Consider the following 16164-nt stretch of genomic DNA (forward strand, 5'->3'; position numbering starts at 1 on the left):
GAAAAAGTCAAAGTCTCTACAACAAATAGTTCCCGCCATCCACCTCACTCTGCACATTGGCCACCTTGCACTCACCACTGAACTAAGAACATTCAACTTTCAGCCCAGCCAATAGTTGACCTCAGTCTGAAGTTGTCCTCCTGCCAAAAGTGCTCATCCTAAAGCAGGGGTCTCCAACCTTTTTTGTGATAAGAGCTACTTCATACCAATGAAAATCATCCCGAGCTACTGTTACTATTAGTCTTCTAATATGACAACGTCAGAAAAAAATCACATTAGTGGTCATCATATGCAGGATTACCAGCAGTGATCGCCTAAAAGAATCAAGCAGAGTTACCAGCAGTGATGTAAAAAGGATTTATCGCTCTACATGGCTAATACATGACAGACATAGCTAGAATGTTGCAGGCATATTCGAAATAAGTCTCTCCAATGCTGCATAATTTATCACTCATATATCAGTTTAAAATACCTTTTAGAAACTCAAACAGTTTTCTTCAAACATCAACTTATGTGAACATATATACATTTTAGTCTTGCATACACACTTCAAGTTTGGTATAAATATACTAATTCACCCAAGCAAAAACTTCTAATTTAGTAGGTGGTCTGCACATAGGAGAGCTACTCACAGGTAGGTGGAGTGCTTCCAATAGCTCACAACCTACTCGTTGGAGAAGCCTGTCCTAAAGGAACGTATGTGCTTTCAGCAAAACTGAAATGATGGCAAGAGTTATTTTTGGCTACATTGAAATAAACTCCCAGCAGGGTTTTGTTTTTGCGAACCAAAAAATCAGTGGCTCTGATGCAAAGGGAGTTTTTTAATTAACATATGTGGGGCTTGATAATTTACTTCTGGGGCACCCTAAATAGACCGGGTCTTCCGAAGCAGAAAATACAGAGGCTTCGCGGCACATGCATTGCCGCCAATGTGGTCTCCAAGGGGAGAAAATGCTACAGCTTTCTTCCCCGGATGACTTTGTGCAATTGGGTCAGGCCACAAGATAGGGGGACAGGGATAAGTGGAGACAGAATTTAGAGGGAGGGTTTTAGATATTTGGATGTCTCACTAGAGGGGAGGTCCAGTATTATTGCGGACTCCATTTTGCGAGTGGTGGTGCAGGGCAATTTGAGGAAAGGCCGACCCACCAGCCCGATGAAATTATTTCCATATTTCGGGTTATGTGTGGCTTATTTGCTTTGAAATATTCATAGGTATGCTGCGGTAGGACAAGTTGTAGTAGTTTAGCGGCACTTTTTGGGGGGAGATGGAGAGTCAGGTCCTGGTGTACCCCAGTAGCATAAGAAACTTGAGGGGGGCCCCCTGCAAAGTACATGGAAGGGGCCCCCCTCCGAACTCCCTCAGGAGCCCTCAGGCCAGAGTACTGTCCTGAGGGGGCCCCCTGGATCTCAAGGCCCCTCATACTGCAGGTCCTTTGTAATGCACTGGCGTACCCACCCATCGGAGTGGGACTCAGAGGATGGGAAGAGGAAGTTTTGAGAAAATCAGTTTGTTTGTTGAGGATTGGTAGGCTGTGTGTGAGAAAGGCATTGGGTAATGCAAGGGAAGGCCTTTGAATGGAAGATGAATGATGATGTTGTGGGGGAAATTAAGTTAATTTGTTCTATGGAGTTGTTACAAATTTTGGGAATTGTTAAGGGGGGGGTCAAGAAATATTATGTGTGGGAATCAGGTAAAAAAATAATCACTTACATCCCAGCTAACCGACTGGCCGGCCATCACCGCCTCTCCTATGTCCTCTTCCTTCTTGGTAGAAACAGGAAGAGCCAGTACTCCCACGCTCCCTGCAGCCAAACACAATGCTGCAGCGTTGTGATTGGTCTGAGCGCTGTGACACGGTGCTCAGCCATGGGCTGGGGAGGGCAAGTTCTCCATGCAGGCTGTAATGCAGCATGCATAGAGAACAGGGAAAGTTTGCATGACTTTATGGGCAGCTCAAGGGGGCCGACCAAATAGTTACTGCGCACTTAGGAGGGTTTTACCACTCCTCCTCTGCTTTGCAGCCCCACCTCGCCCCCCACTCATGCTGCCGCAGCAGGAGGTCAAAATAAAATAATAATAACATTAGTTATTATCATTTTATTTTTTCCTTTTGTTTGCTGCATCAAGGCAGTGTGGTGACTGCGCATTCCTTTACCACGCATATCATTGCAACGACATGCCTTAGGGAAAGCGCTGGACTTTGGAGGGGTATAGTTTACTATTCCAACTCCAGTCTGCCCAACAGTAGGGAAAGCGTTGGACTTTAAAGTTCAATCCTGCTTCTCCTAAGGCATGTGGTTGTAACAATACGTGTGGTAAATCAATGTGTGGTAAAGACACATTCATTGTAACACCTGTGTTGTAACAGCAGCACGTGGTACGTAACACGTTGTAAATGCTGTATTCTTTGCAAGATGTGTGTTGCCGGAGCCAGCAAAGGTACCTAAGACAGACAATTAGCATTTCTCTCACCGCTAAACGGCTTGAAGAACAATAGACTTTTAGGAGACTTTCTCTCCACCAAACCCTAAATGGCCCAGTTAGAAGGTGGATCTGACACTATGGGCCGCTCGGATTCTTTGCTTTTTGAGCACCTATTTGTTGAGCTTTTACTGTGGGGGAGCCTCATAAGTTGGCACTCACCCACAGTGAACTCATAGTGAAAGAGACTGCATGGGGATTTGACGGGTGTCCCCCTGGCTTGACCAGGCCATTGCGCAGCAGCTGGAGTAAGGAACACCGGGCTGGTTACATGCAGACACATGTGTACATGCATGTGCACACGTGTAGGGGCTGTGCAGGGGAGATTTCTAGCGTGTGCAGCCAAGGAGTAGGTGCAGATAGATTGGTGTGACAGGACTTATTCAGAATGGGGTGGTGACATGGAATAGGCTTTATATAGTGGGAAGAAACATGCCAGGGAAAGTCAGTGTGCTTTACAGCGTGTATTCCATGATTCTCTTTTGGGGATCGGGAGCACATGTGCTAGTTTTACTTTCCTAAGGCCTACAGATTCCAGACATGCACTAAAGTCCGCTGTAACGGATGGGAGAAAAAGTACTCTGCAGAGTCCAAAGTCATATTTGTAGTGCTTTTGGGTCATCCAGAAATGTCACATTTCTCTGAGTCAGCCATAATCAGGGCCTGTCTGTCCTCAGCACGATGGATTGATTACCTTTCTTCCACAAGCTAAGACCTCCTTGTGAGATGTTGGCCTGGTATATGATGTCCACTATTCTAGTGGGCCCCTTGCACCAGTACAAATGACCCTTATTGATGGTAGGTTTAAAGTCAACCTTTATAGAAAGCTATCCTAGTGGTAGCTGTGAAAAGCAGCCTTCAGGCTAAGACTTAGAGGCGAGTTAGGCAAGTTGTTTTACCAGTTATAATCTCTTGAATGATCAAATGAAAGCACACCGCACAAGGTATATATCAAATATATATGTATTTAATCTAAACACAGCCCCTCTGGACTCTTTATGAGGTCAGAGGTAAAAGTACAATACAAGGAACTTAATTAGCATACGATAAGTTGCACAGTATACGTTATGCCCTAGGGGCCTCACAAACCATATACTAAAATAGTTGTATAAGAACCACATGAGTGTTAGAAAGCAGGCCTAGGAACTGTAAAACCACTAGGGCTACCAGGAATCACCCGAGGTAGGGACGCAGGAGGCCCACGGGGGAAGCGTGCAGTGTCTAAACACAGCCGCAGATCACCATTGACTTTCTATGGAGAACGAACCAGTTACAATTTTAAAGATTAAGGGCACTTAGAGGTGAACTACGATGGAACCCTTTTCGACTAGGACACTTCGAGAGTTAAGACCCACGGGAGCACTGGAGTACTTGTGTTACCTCACCCAGGGAAGCCGGGTGCATAGGTGTCTTTTGGTGTCAGGTTTTGTCGTCGATTCCAATGGAGAGCTGCGAAGAAATGCTGCAGGCAACCAGAGGAAAATTGTCCGGGTGGATCAGAGATGTGGATCAGAGATGTGAAGAACCTGAAAGCAGAGGGGACAGAGTCTGGGTCACTAGCCAGTGACCAGGATGGCGATAGGAAGATGCCAACCGATGTCGGGTGTTTTCAGGTGAAAGAGGTGAAGCTTGACTCTTCAGCCACGAGGACCAGGAGGCGTCGAAAATAAACAGGAGCTGGATTTGAGCTGTCCCACAAAGGATGTCGAGTGCTGCAGCATCAGAATCCAGATTGGACCCAACAAGCCTTGGCAGCAGCAACCCACGCAAGATGACAAGATTGGCTTCGGTTCAGACCAGCAAGGTTTGGGGGACTCCTCCTTTGAAGGGGAGTCAGAGCACATCTGGAGCAACCAGGAAAGCTCAAGAAACAAAGGATTGGCCTTCGTGGGGGTTCACTAGCCAACAGACTAGGAACCACAAAGGAGCCTCGAGCTGCGGTAAAGAAAGGGGATTCACGGGTCCTCTTTCGTGGAGTGCTGGCCTCTGTACTTCGCTGCAAAAGGTGCTCGGGGCAGGGGCTTTAAATACCCCAATGCACAACTTCGGGATTCCTCGGGAAGTTGGTGAAGATGCAAAAATGCAGGATGTCCAGGACTTCTGGTCCCACGTCTCTCGTGTCAGCTACGGGTCTTAGCTTTGCTGAGATCTCGGGTCAGCTTCTGAGAGTGTTGCTGGAAGTCCATGTCCTGTGTCGCAGATTCTTCGGGATCTGGCGGGAGCCTCGAAAATGCAGACCGGCAAAGATGCTTTTGGTGCCTGTTTGGACAGGGTGGTCACTCCTTGACCACAAGGGAGATTTCTTCCATCTTCCAGTCGATATGGAATGTCGAAGGTCCAAGATATATGTTGCAGAGTTTCGTCCAGGGTAATCTAAAGTCCTAGGGACTGGGTTCCTATTCTTATAGTAAGTTTAGGGGTTGGACTAACTCTAAGGTCCCATCTATGGGTGGAACTGGGGAGAGGGTGGTTACACCCCTTCCCCTTTGTCCAGTTTCGTGTCAGAGCTGGGGCTGAGTGCCCCAGCAACCGGTATGAACTGGGAAATGCATGGAGCACCTTGTGTGCCCCAGGCAGTGTCTGAAAAGCATTCACTGAATGCAACCCACCCTGCCCCAATACACTAAAGCCTGTACAGGAAATGTATTGTCCAGGCCTCCCCTGCTGGAGTTTCCTCCAGCAGCAGGAGGTCAGACTTGTGTCTGTGGTAGCAGCATCCATTTTGTGATGCTGGGGCTCTGTTTAACTTTAACCGGGTATACCAGTGTGTACATGTCTTCTCCCTCTAGAAGGGTGGAATGCTACCCCCACCACCAGAACTAGGGGGGGGGGGGGATAGTATTCCAAACTGTTTGACACCAAACACAACATGTTTTGATAAAGCCAAACCAACGTTACCATTAACCGCGAGGATTATAATGCACTTAAGAGTATATGTAATGGCTATATCATAGAACTACTATAAGGAGATATTTCTGAAAGCTGCAAAGGGGCTGAGCTCATGCTAGGCACCCTCTCACACAAAACCAAGCACTCTGCCTTCAGGATTGTCAAGGCCTGCCATAGAAGTGACTTATAGGTTACTATGTGTCTATATATAAAGGTAGATATAGGTATACTATATCTAAGTAAGGGGTGCTTACACCACCTTACCCAGGTTGGTTGTGCAGACCTGTGGTGTCAGTTTGTAAGGCTAACCAGGGGTGGCACAATACATGCTTCAGCCCCTTGTAGGCCTCTGGGCTACCTTTGCCCTGGGTACTTAAGGTACCATATACAGGGACTCACAAAGGTGACCCAGTAGTCAATCTGCTATGTACCTACAGTACATGGAATCCATTTTATAGAGAAAGCAGATGGAATGGGGCCCTGAATAGCAGGGTCCCAGTCCAACTAAGTCGAAAACCAGCAAAACACCAGGAAAAAAGTGGGGGTACCCTTGCAGTAAGATTCCACCTTCCTACACTCCTCACCACGAAGAGAAGATGGGTGGGGCTACAGACTCATCCATCAGCAGCTATCACTGAGTGCCAGGCACCAGGCTGCACCAAGGAGGGAAGACAGCGAGGGTGGAAGGGGCGTTTTCAGAGACCATGTGGCCAGAGACCCTGGACGACGCCATCTTGAACCAACCCAGGGCCTGGGCAGGAAGGAGGGAGCAGGGGCGGTGAAGTGATGTGTCGCTGTTTGATAGGACAAACAGAGACTTCCTGTCAGCCCCCAACTCAACTTTTAAAAAGTGCTTGCACAGGAAGAGAAGCTCTCTTTTGGGTGTGGTCTGTTGGGGCAGAAGGTGCTGGAGCCTGGTGCAATGGGCTGTTGGTAGGGGGAACCCCTGACTGCCCCAGGATCCTGAACAGCACCAGGAGAAGAGTCCAAGAAAAGTGCGCAGAAGCAGGTGGCCTCTGCGTAGGGAGAAGAGAGGCCCAGGATGAGAGCAGGCAAAAGGCTGGCACAGGGAGCCAGTGAAGACAGCTCCCTGCTGAATCCCCCCCTCTCAGAGACCCAGAGGGCAAAGGAGAGTGCTCCCAGTGGCTGGGGAGCGCCACCAGGAGCAAGAAGAGCCAAAGACTCTGCAAATTGTCCCCCTGGGGGGGCGAGATATGCCCCCAGAAGGTAGGCGACCTTTGAACCCTCAGTGGACCGACGACGAAGCACGTGGGGCTCCGCCACCAGTCTCAACTATGCCCCTGGGGTGGGTCAGGTCCCGGGGGCTGCCCCCAGCAGAAGGAAAGCTGGGGAGCGCCGTCGCGCTCCCCGTGAACATTTCCTGCAAGGGGGCCAGGAGCCCACCCTGGCCCCCGCCGAAGATGGAGACGGGGGAGCGCCGTCCAGCCCCCCTGCAAAGAGGTCTCCAGGGGCCTTGGACCCCATCCCTGGCCGAAGCAAAGCCGTGGAGCGCCGTCGCGCTCCCCCTGAAGATTTTCCCACGGGAGGCCAGGAGCCCACCCTGGCCCCGGGCTTAGACGGGCAAGACAGGGAGCGCCGTCCCGCTCCCCACGAAGAGGAGGAGGGGCCCAGGACCCCATCCACTGGGCCCAAAGCGGAGAGGGGGTCCGTGCTCCCATCCCCGGGCCCGAAGTGCAGAGGAGGTGGGGGAGTGCTGTCGCACTTCCCCGAAGACCCGCTGAAGCGGGGAAGCAGTCTTGCGTCTGCCCGCCGGAGCGGTCAGACCAGAAAACTAATGCCGGCTCCCGCGGCAGCAGGCGAAGCTGCTAGCCAGTCGGGGAGCAACGGGAGCCGCCGGGGGTGGGGTCCCCGAGTGGCTCTCCATTGATGAGGCCAGACGGGGTCCCTGGGTAGGAACGGGGCCACAGAGAAGAGATGTGGTTCTCGAGGCCCGGGTGGGACCGGGCCTCAGAAAATCAGCGAGAGCGGCCAGGGGTGGGCTCCCCGAGCCGCAGGACATTACCTGGAGGTCCGGGGGGACCGGGCCCCCCAATGAGGCTGGAACATTGCAGAAGACCGCCGGCACCACCAGCGCGGCTCTTTCCGGCACAGCCGGAGAGCCGCTCATCTAATATGCATGTTCAGGAACACGGACCGCCCCATAATGTCTTGCAAGGCATAGGGAAGTTTATGTTTTGGGTGTTTTTGGTGGCCCCCAGAGGAGAGGGGCCACCACCCTTTGCTGAACTGGTGCAGGGGGAGCTGCATGAGAGACGCAGTCTCCCCAGCACAATGAAGAAAAGTCCCTCCCTAAGTCTCCTGGGTACTTAAAAGTAACAACCCCTCAAGCAATCAGCCAGCATTAAATCACCTCCTGGGCTGGAACTTATGTTCTACAGCTGGGGGTGTATTGAGAAGTGCATCCTGGAGTGAAAGGCTGAGTTGGGGATGTCAGGAGAAGGGCATCCACTGGAGGTGAAGAGGTATAATTGCACCAGAAATGCTTTTACTAACGTTATTTATTTTAGAGGAGCTGAAAATCACACGTGAAATGTGAAGTACCTGTGAAAGGTGATGTTATAAGCAAGGTGGGGTTATGTGCCAGACATTCCTGCTAGGGTATCTGGCTGTATATGCATAATCCTGTGACTTCATCTGTGATGCCTTTAGGGGCTGTAATTGCAATGCATTCTAATGATCCACAAATGTGATGAGTACTGTCATTCTAAAGTGATGCTTAAACATGTATTCTTGTTGCTGCGCTTAGGTGAAGAATCAGACTGCTAGCCCTTAAGATGTAGAGGTGTATACTTCATGGTCCATAGGAAATGCTCAGTCAGGGTTGTGTGTCACCAAGGCAGGGTTACCTTTTTTAAATGCTTGTTGAGATAATGGGGTAGGTCGCCACTGGGATGGTGCCAGTGCGCATGGCCTTAGCTCCAGGTTATGTTCAACTACCTGTATTGGGGGCAAGATGGGAGTGGTGGTACTAGACCCCACCCCTTTGCGGGAGGGGTGGAAATATTATGCAATGTCACAAAGTAATTCCAACAGCTTATGTATATTTGTAATTGGTCCATAGTATTGAGTAGTGTGTGTGTTTAATAAATGTACTCTTACTTTTATAAAGCAAAGGACAGACTGGACAATCAAATATTGAGTGTTATTGCTGCGCACCTGTAATGGCGATTACTAGCCCACACCACCCCCCTTGATTAAGCCTCAGACTGCTCTGCAATGCTACCCTCTGAGAGTCAGGCGCTACAATTGGGTGTTTGGTTCCCAGTGAAGGACAAATGTAGTCATGTTATTTGTGCAGGCCTCACAGATGCTGCCTCATTTTCCAACAGGCCCCGTTCGTCGGATCCTGAAAATAATTCTTGTTTTTAAAAATACAAGGGGGGCATGGCCAACTGCCGGGAAAAATGGCCTCTCACTAGCGGATATTTTTCCCGACACTCCCTAACTATCTGTGCAATTCAGCGTTGCCCCGACTGCAATTACCTCAAATGGCTGTCAATGGTTTCCGGGGAGAAGGAGGGTCGATCAACCGTGTTTGGACCGGATCCGCTCGATGAGGCCGCTGATCTGGGGCTGGGCCCGAACGTGCAGCGTAGGACCGGGGTGTGGCCTGAAGGACTCTCGCCGCCCGGCTCCGCCGCTTTGGGTTACAGTGCAGCCCCTGCCTGCTGCTTTCTGGGGGGCCGCTTAGCCTCGCCTGAAACTGGTCCTGCTCCCGCCGGATAAGTGGCAGCAACGCCCCCCGAGACCTGGGTGCCGGGCGTACGGCGTGCAAAAGAGATTACCGGCAGCCAGCCTGTGCGTGATGCCATCAGCCTGACGGGGCTTAGTGGGAGGTGCACGGAGGATTCCCCGCTGCCTCAAACTTCTTTTGGCCAGCGCTGGCCCCCGCATTAACTCCCGTGCAGCTGAGTGCGGCTTACTGCCGTGGACTCCCTGTGGTGATGGCACTGAGGCGGCCCCGACAGCTGCATGGCACCTGTGGGGGGGGAATAGCCTCTAACTCCTGGCTGCTCCTCATCCAGTGTTGGGTGTCCAGATACCTGTGGAACAGGTAAATACAGATGGCTGCCCCCTCATCATCTGCCAGGTATGAACTCTGGTGCATGGGTGTGGAGATCCCCATAGTTGCGACACCAGGTGCATGCCGCACTCATTGTTGTTCCCCAGCCTCCCTGGATGACTGTTGGCGCCTCCTGCTTACTGCCTGACCGCAGTGCTCAGTTGTTGGGAAATACTTTTGGGACTTGCTCTCCGCTGGTAGCTGCGGCCCTGCAAACCAATGACACCGCCACGGACTGATATTGCTACTAGCACACTGTGTACACTCAGGAAACAACTATTTTTACCTCTTGTGACACTAGGGTCATGATGTGGCCCTGCACCCCCTCTCTGAAGGGCACTCTTCGATCACTGCTGCCCTGGCGATCTTTGGCTGGCGAAACCCGACAGGCCGGTTGAAAGTTGGTTCCATACGCAGGCGGCAGTGATTAGCCGGTTGGATTTCTCCTTCCCTCCTAGCTCTAATTGAAGCGCCAAAGACAACATGGTGAGCAGCTGAGGAGGCTGCAACACGCTCCAGACGAAGCTGGAAAAATATGCTTTGCAGAAGGGGCAGGGAGGAGCACAAACCTCCTCCACAGAAGCAAAGATCCTACCAGAACCAACGTTGCAGGATATCCTGGCGGCCATCACCACAGTGAGAACATCCCTCGAGGGACGCATTGACACTGTTGCGACGGAGGTCTCCCTGATTAGGGAAGACATGCACAAGACGAATGAGCGTCTCTCTGAGGTGGAATCAACTACCAAAGATCTAGTGACTGACTCTGATCTGCTTAAGCGGCAGGTGGCTAACCTGCAGGCCAACCAGGAACTGCTAACACACCAGCTCGACGACTACGAGGGCTGTATGCGCCGAAACAACGTGCGCATTTTGGGTGAGCCTGAACGTGTGGAGGGAAAGGCGGCTGATTGCTATGTTGAGAATCTCGTGCTACAACACCTCCAGCCTGAGGGACTATCTAACTATTTTTCGATTGAAAGGGCGCACAGAGTGTCGGTTGGCAGGCAGCGGCCAGGAGCTCCGCCCCGTCCTCTCCTGGTGCGGTTGTTCAACTTCAGAGATCGAGATGTCATACTTCACGCTGTAAGAGTTAGCCCACCAGTCACAATTGACAATAGCACGATTACTTTCTTTCCTGACTTTACATTACAACATGGTGAGCAGCTGAGGAGGCTGCAACACGCTCCAGACGAAGCTGGAAAAATATGCTTTGCAGAAGGGGCAGGGAGGAGCACAAACCTCCTCCACAGAAGCAAAGATCCTACCAGAACCAACGTTGCAGGATATCCTGGCGGCCATCACCACAGTGAGAACATCCCTCGAGGGACGCATTGACACTGTTGCGACGGAGGTCTCCCTGATTAGGGAAGACATGCACAAGACGAATGAGCGTCTCTCTGAGGTGGAATCAACTACCAAAGATCTAGTGACTGACTCTGATCTGCTTAAGCGGCAGGTGGCTAACCTGCAGGCCAACCAGGAACTGCTAACACACCAGCTCGACGACTACGAGGGCTGTATGCGCCGAAACAACGTGCGCATTTTGGGTGAGCCTGAACGTGTGGAGGGAAAGGCGGCTGATTGCTATGTTGAGAATCTCGTGCTACAACACCTCCAGCCTGAGGGACTATCTAACTATTTTTCGAAAGAAAGGGCGCACAGAGTGTCGGTTGGCAGGCAGCGGCCAGGAGCTCCGCCCCGTCCTCTCCTGGTGCGGTTGTTCAACTTCAGAGATCGAGATGTCATACTTCACGCTGTAAGAGTTAGCCCACCAGTCACAATTGACAATAGCACGATTACTTTCTTTCCTGACTTTACATTACGGGTGCAGAAGCAACGCTGCAGCTTTCTAGAGGTGAAACGCGCTCTGCGTGAGCAAGAAACCAAGTATGCGATGCTGTTTCCTGCAAAGCTACGTGTCGAAGCGGAGGGGAAAACCTCGTTCTTTTCCAGCCCTGATGACGCATGGGACTGGCTTGAGGGATGGCGCACAGTCGAGAAGCGGAAAAACAGGGACCGCCGAGGGACGGGTAAACAGCCCCAGTCTAATGATCGTTAAAGACTCACAAAGCCTAATAGCGTTGTTGCCGATGCCTCACCGGGTCAGATTCAAACGGAGGAGCGGTGAGACCCTGGAAGATTTTTAACTGCGATCCCCCTTGGTGAACTTCTTGTTGTCATTGTACTCTGGGTGCTGCGCCTGCCATCTGTTGGTTGCCGGGGTTCGCCTACTACAGATGCAGAAGACAACGGAGACGTAACTATATGTACAAAGTGGGGTGATGGGGTTGCTCATTGACTGGTACTATCTCACGGCCCTACCTCCTCACTGGGGACTAGCGCTGGGGGCATAAGTTTGCTACGAACCACTGTTATGGGGAGTGGGGTTGGTACACGCTCCTACAAGTTTCCTAGGGTGGGCAAAAGGCACTCTGCAAGTTTGAGGGGGTGAGTGGTTTCTTGCCCGCCATGCACGGAGGCAGGGTGGGGGCTGGAAGGGCTTTTTTTGGGGGTAGGGGGGCTTCTGTTTTTTTTTTCCCTCTATTGTTCGGTTATTCGTGTGTTGGGGGTGTGGATATCCTGGTCACAGCATTTCTCTGTCATGCATCCTACTCTGTGCTTTGTACAGAGGGTTTTTTCTTGAGAAGTAAGGGAGGGGGGTTGTTTCAATGTGTATTGTTTTTTGTTTTTTAGTGTGACAACTATAACTGGTTCTACGGTACGGCAATCGCTGGTTGCATGCTTTTGGTATTCCTGTATCTGAAGATAAAGTGGTCTACTAATGTGTCCCCCTCTTAGGGTGGCCACGGGAAGCTCCCCTTGCAGCCGAAAGACCATGCACTGGGGCGCGATGGGTACGACAACTGAACAGGGGCTCAAGCTGTTGTCCTGGAATGGCAACGGGCTGGGAGACAAAATCAAGCGGGGTATAGTGCTCCAATTTTTTAAAAGACACTCCCTGATGTAATCCTCTTACAAGAGATGCACTTGCTTGGGAATGCTTGTAAGGCCATGTCGCGATGGGGTTTCCAACTGGTGGCACATTCTGCTTTCGGTTCTGGCTCCCGGGGATTGGGCATAATGGTCCGGAAATCATTCCCCATGACCATCGATCTTCTTCGTGTCGACGCCCTGGGTAGATTCGTTGCTGCCTCTGGGACGTGGGAAGGGCACATACTCAATCTCCTTTCTGTCTATGTGCCGCCGGGATTACACACCCAAGCCTTTGCAGACCTTGGAGACCTCCTCTTTTGCCTTGCCGGTTGTCAGAGTACTGATTGGGGGCGATTTCAATTCCATTGTCTCTGATTCTCTTGTCCGATGGCCCCAGAAGGCCTTGCCACCCTCCCAAACGCGGATCCACAGCTTTCTCGGGTGATGGGCCTGGTAGAAGTCTGGAGGAGTCTGCATCCGGCCGAACAGCAGTACAATTTCTAATCAGGAGCTCCCTGTAGTATGTCCCGTATCGACTATGTATTGACGCTCGCACATCAAATTAATAGCGTGAAGGGAATACAGCACCTAGCCAGGGGAATCTCCAACCATTCACCTATCCTGTGTTGCCTGGAGGTGGGGAGCCCACAGTTGGCCAGGTGGCCCTGATCAACTCCTGCTATCTTACGACCCCCCCATCAGAGATAAGATTGTAAGTGAGACAGACCTGTATTTCCAGGAGAACGACGGGTCGGTAGACTCTGGGACACAACTATGGGAAGCCTACAAGACTGTCATATGGGGTGGCTTTGGCCCAGATCTCGGGACAGCGAAAGGAGAAGGGTACAGATATGACTCGCTTAGAAGGAGAAATCCTAGATTTAGAGGAGAGCCTTCGACTTGACGACTCTGCTGAGGTATGGCAGAGATTGCGCATTAAAATCGAGGAATATACTGACTTGGTGGCTGAGGGTGCCAAGTCGCACCATAGAGCCACACTCAGCAGAATCTATGATGTCTGCAACAAGGCTGGCAAACTGTTAGCCTGGCTAGATCGGAGAGATCAGGCCTTTGAGTTGTGGTGGAAATAGAGTCAGACTCTCACTTCCGCCTCACTGCCCCATGACATAGCAGACACATTTGGCCAATATTACCAGTCACTCTATACATCTCAAACTCCACACACATAGGAGGAGGCTTCCTTGCTTTTGCGGGATATCTCTTTGCCCTCGCTCACTGACGAGGAGCGCTCCAACGCTGACCTAGACATCACAGTCACAGAGGTCGAAAAAGCCATCAAGGACTTGGTAAGGCATCGGGCCCAAACAACTTTCCCATTGAATTGTTTAAGCTCACGGCGGGTAAGATAGCACTCTATCTCACCAAAATGTTTTGGGATAGTAGGAAGGGAGAGATACTGCCCGAGGATCAGCAGCTTGCTAATATCGTAGTTATCCACAAAGTGGGCAAGCCGAGTACCAAATGTTCCTCCTACAGACCCTTCTTGCTGCTCCAATGCGAAGCGAAAATCCTCACGAAGATCCTTGCCTCCCGGTTGCTCGGGGACATCACCCGTCTGGTCCACCCGGACCAGTCGGGATTTATGCCTGCTAGGAACACCTCCCTCAACTTACGTAGGCTCCACGGAGTACTGTGCCATGCTGACCCAATTATAGAGGAAGCTGTTATGGTCTCCCATGACGCTGCTTCCGCATTTGACTGTTATAAAACAAACAAGGGAACCGGATGAGTAACTAAGGACCCCTGGTGTCTAATATATCATGAAACAATGGTCCTTAGAAAAACTATTTATACAATGACAAATGAAATATAGACCACGATAGGCGCTTAATTTATGCAATGTCCAGCCGGACAGCAAATTTTTATAAATTGGATAGATTTAGTTAAACATAAATAAGAGAACAACAATAGAGCGGGTCGCAATCCTGCATCCAGTACAAGAGACAGGAAACAGAAAAACATTGAACATGAAAAATTGCAGGCAAAACAAGAAAATGGAAGGTTAATTGGATCAAAGAATGAGCAAGCTATCCAAAATAGTGAACACCATATTTTTACACATTGGTTAAGTGTGACACTATTAAGTTGGTCGACGACGTTTCGATCCCATACACAAGAAATAGTGGGATCATCATCAGGACTGAGCAATAAAATGCCTGAATGTAAACAAAGAGCCTCCTGGCAGCACGGTAGATGGTGAGTTCCAGAAAGGTTGAAGGACGAGTGAAGACCATCTTAACTCGGCAGATAGCCGGGATGCAAGGTTCCAAGCGACGAGGAAAATGATGCAGTCGTTCACGGAAATAATATTTAATTGCGGGAGCGGTGGGCGAATATGCCCATGTCAACGCCTGGCCTCTCTATGGAGAAGCTGGTGGAGATATGCCGTGAATTCCTGTGCGCGATGGCGGGAATCAACATTTGTCACCATCGAGTGGCCCTATATGTTTGCTGTCCTTAATAAGTTGGGTTTTGGGCCCGAGTTTACGAGCTGGGTTCGACTTCTCTACCAACAACAGCTCACCCAGATAGTTGTTAACAGGAAATCTCCTGTTTTCACTCTTAGTAGGGCACCAGGCAGGGATGCCCCTTGGCTTCTCTTTGCCCTGGCCCTTGAGCCTCTGGCAATATGGGTCCGCAATGACCCCACCATATTGGGCCTCAAGTGGACGTCCGGCTGGGAAGAATGTATATCGCTGTATGCGGATGACATTTTACTGTATCTGGCGTCCCAGGCTGCATCCCTCAATGTGGTCCCGGACATATTCCATGTGTTTGGCAGATATGCTGGATATTCCATAAACTGGCCAAATCAGTGTTATATACCCTATATGGAAAGAGGCCTACGCTTCCTCAGGGATATCAATTGGTGGAAGCTGTTGACGGCTTCAAATACTTGGGGATTTGGGTCTCTAAAGATCCGTCCAGATTTTACATCCGCAATCTCCTGCCACCTCTCATGCGTCTTAAAGCTGATATCCTACATGGGAAATTTCTTCCTTTATCACTCTTGGGGCGTGCTGCCCTATCCAAAATGATGTCCCTTCCCAGGTTTGTTTATGCTCTCCATAATACTCCGTACTCCATTGCACCCTCATATTTTAAGGAAATCAACAGTATCATATGAGACCTGCTTTGGGAGGATAAGCTACCTCGTTTCGTGACACACAAGCTTACGCTGGGTTGGTTCGAAGGAGGCATCAGACTTCCAGACATACGGAAGTACTATTGGGCATCACACCTTGCGGCGATTAATCAATGTACGTATAGGCCACAGGACGACCCAGCCTTCCAGATGGACAGATGGCTCCTACCGGGAAATAGCTTTGAAGGGGCCCTTTATATACGGTCGCTGAGACCCGCCCTGACTGGCCAAACTGGACATGCGGTGCAGGTGTGGAAGGCGGCCACCAAAAGTTTGGTATGGGAGGGGAAACTAACACAGGCCACACCACTCTGGTATAGCGAGCAATTGGGCAGGTTGATTCGTTCGAGGGGTTTTGATTGCTGGGATCTTATTGGTATATCCAAGGTGGGTGATTTGTGGAAATCCGGTGAGGTGGTCCCTTTTCCTCGGCTGCAGCAGGAATACGAGTTAGCACAATCGGAATATTTCAGGTATCTCCAAATTACACATGCCCTACTGGTGGTTCTCCCTACAGGTAGTGAACTCCCCAAGTCCTCCCCGCTTGACCGAGAGAGTATTAGATGGCGACTTCCAGGAGAAGGCCATATCACTCATTTATAA

At 50.6% G+C, this 16164-nt stretch overlaps 1 protein-coding gene across 2 annotated transcripts in view; it reads right to left on the reverse strand.

Annotated features, from left to right (window-relative positions):
- Positions 1-16164, reverse strand: part of CDHR2 (cadherin related family member 2) — a 365548-nt gene that overhangs the window by 60409 nt on the left and 288975 nt on the right. The window lies entirely within an intron of this gene.

The sequence above is a fragment of the Lissotriton helveticus genome, chromosome 7, assembly GCF_964261635.1.
Source record: "Lissotriton helveticus chromosome 7, aLisHel1.1, whole genome shotgun sequence".
NCBI classification, from domain to species: domain Eukaryota; kingdom Metazoa; phylum Chordata; class Amphibia; order Caudata; family Salamandridae; genus Lissotriton; species Lissotriton helveticus.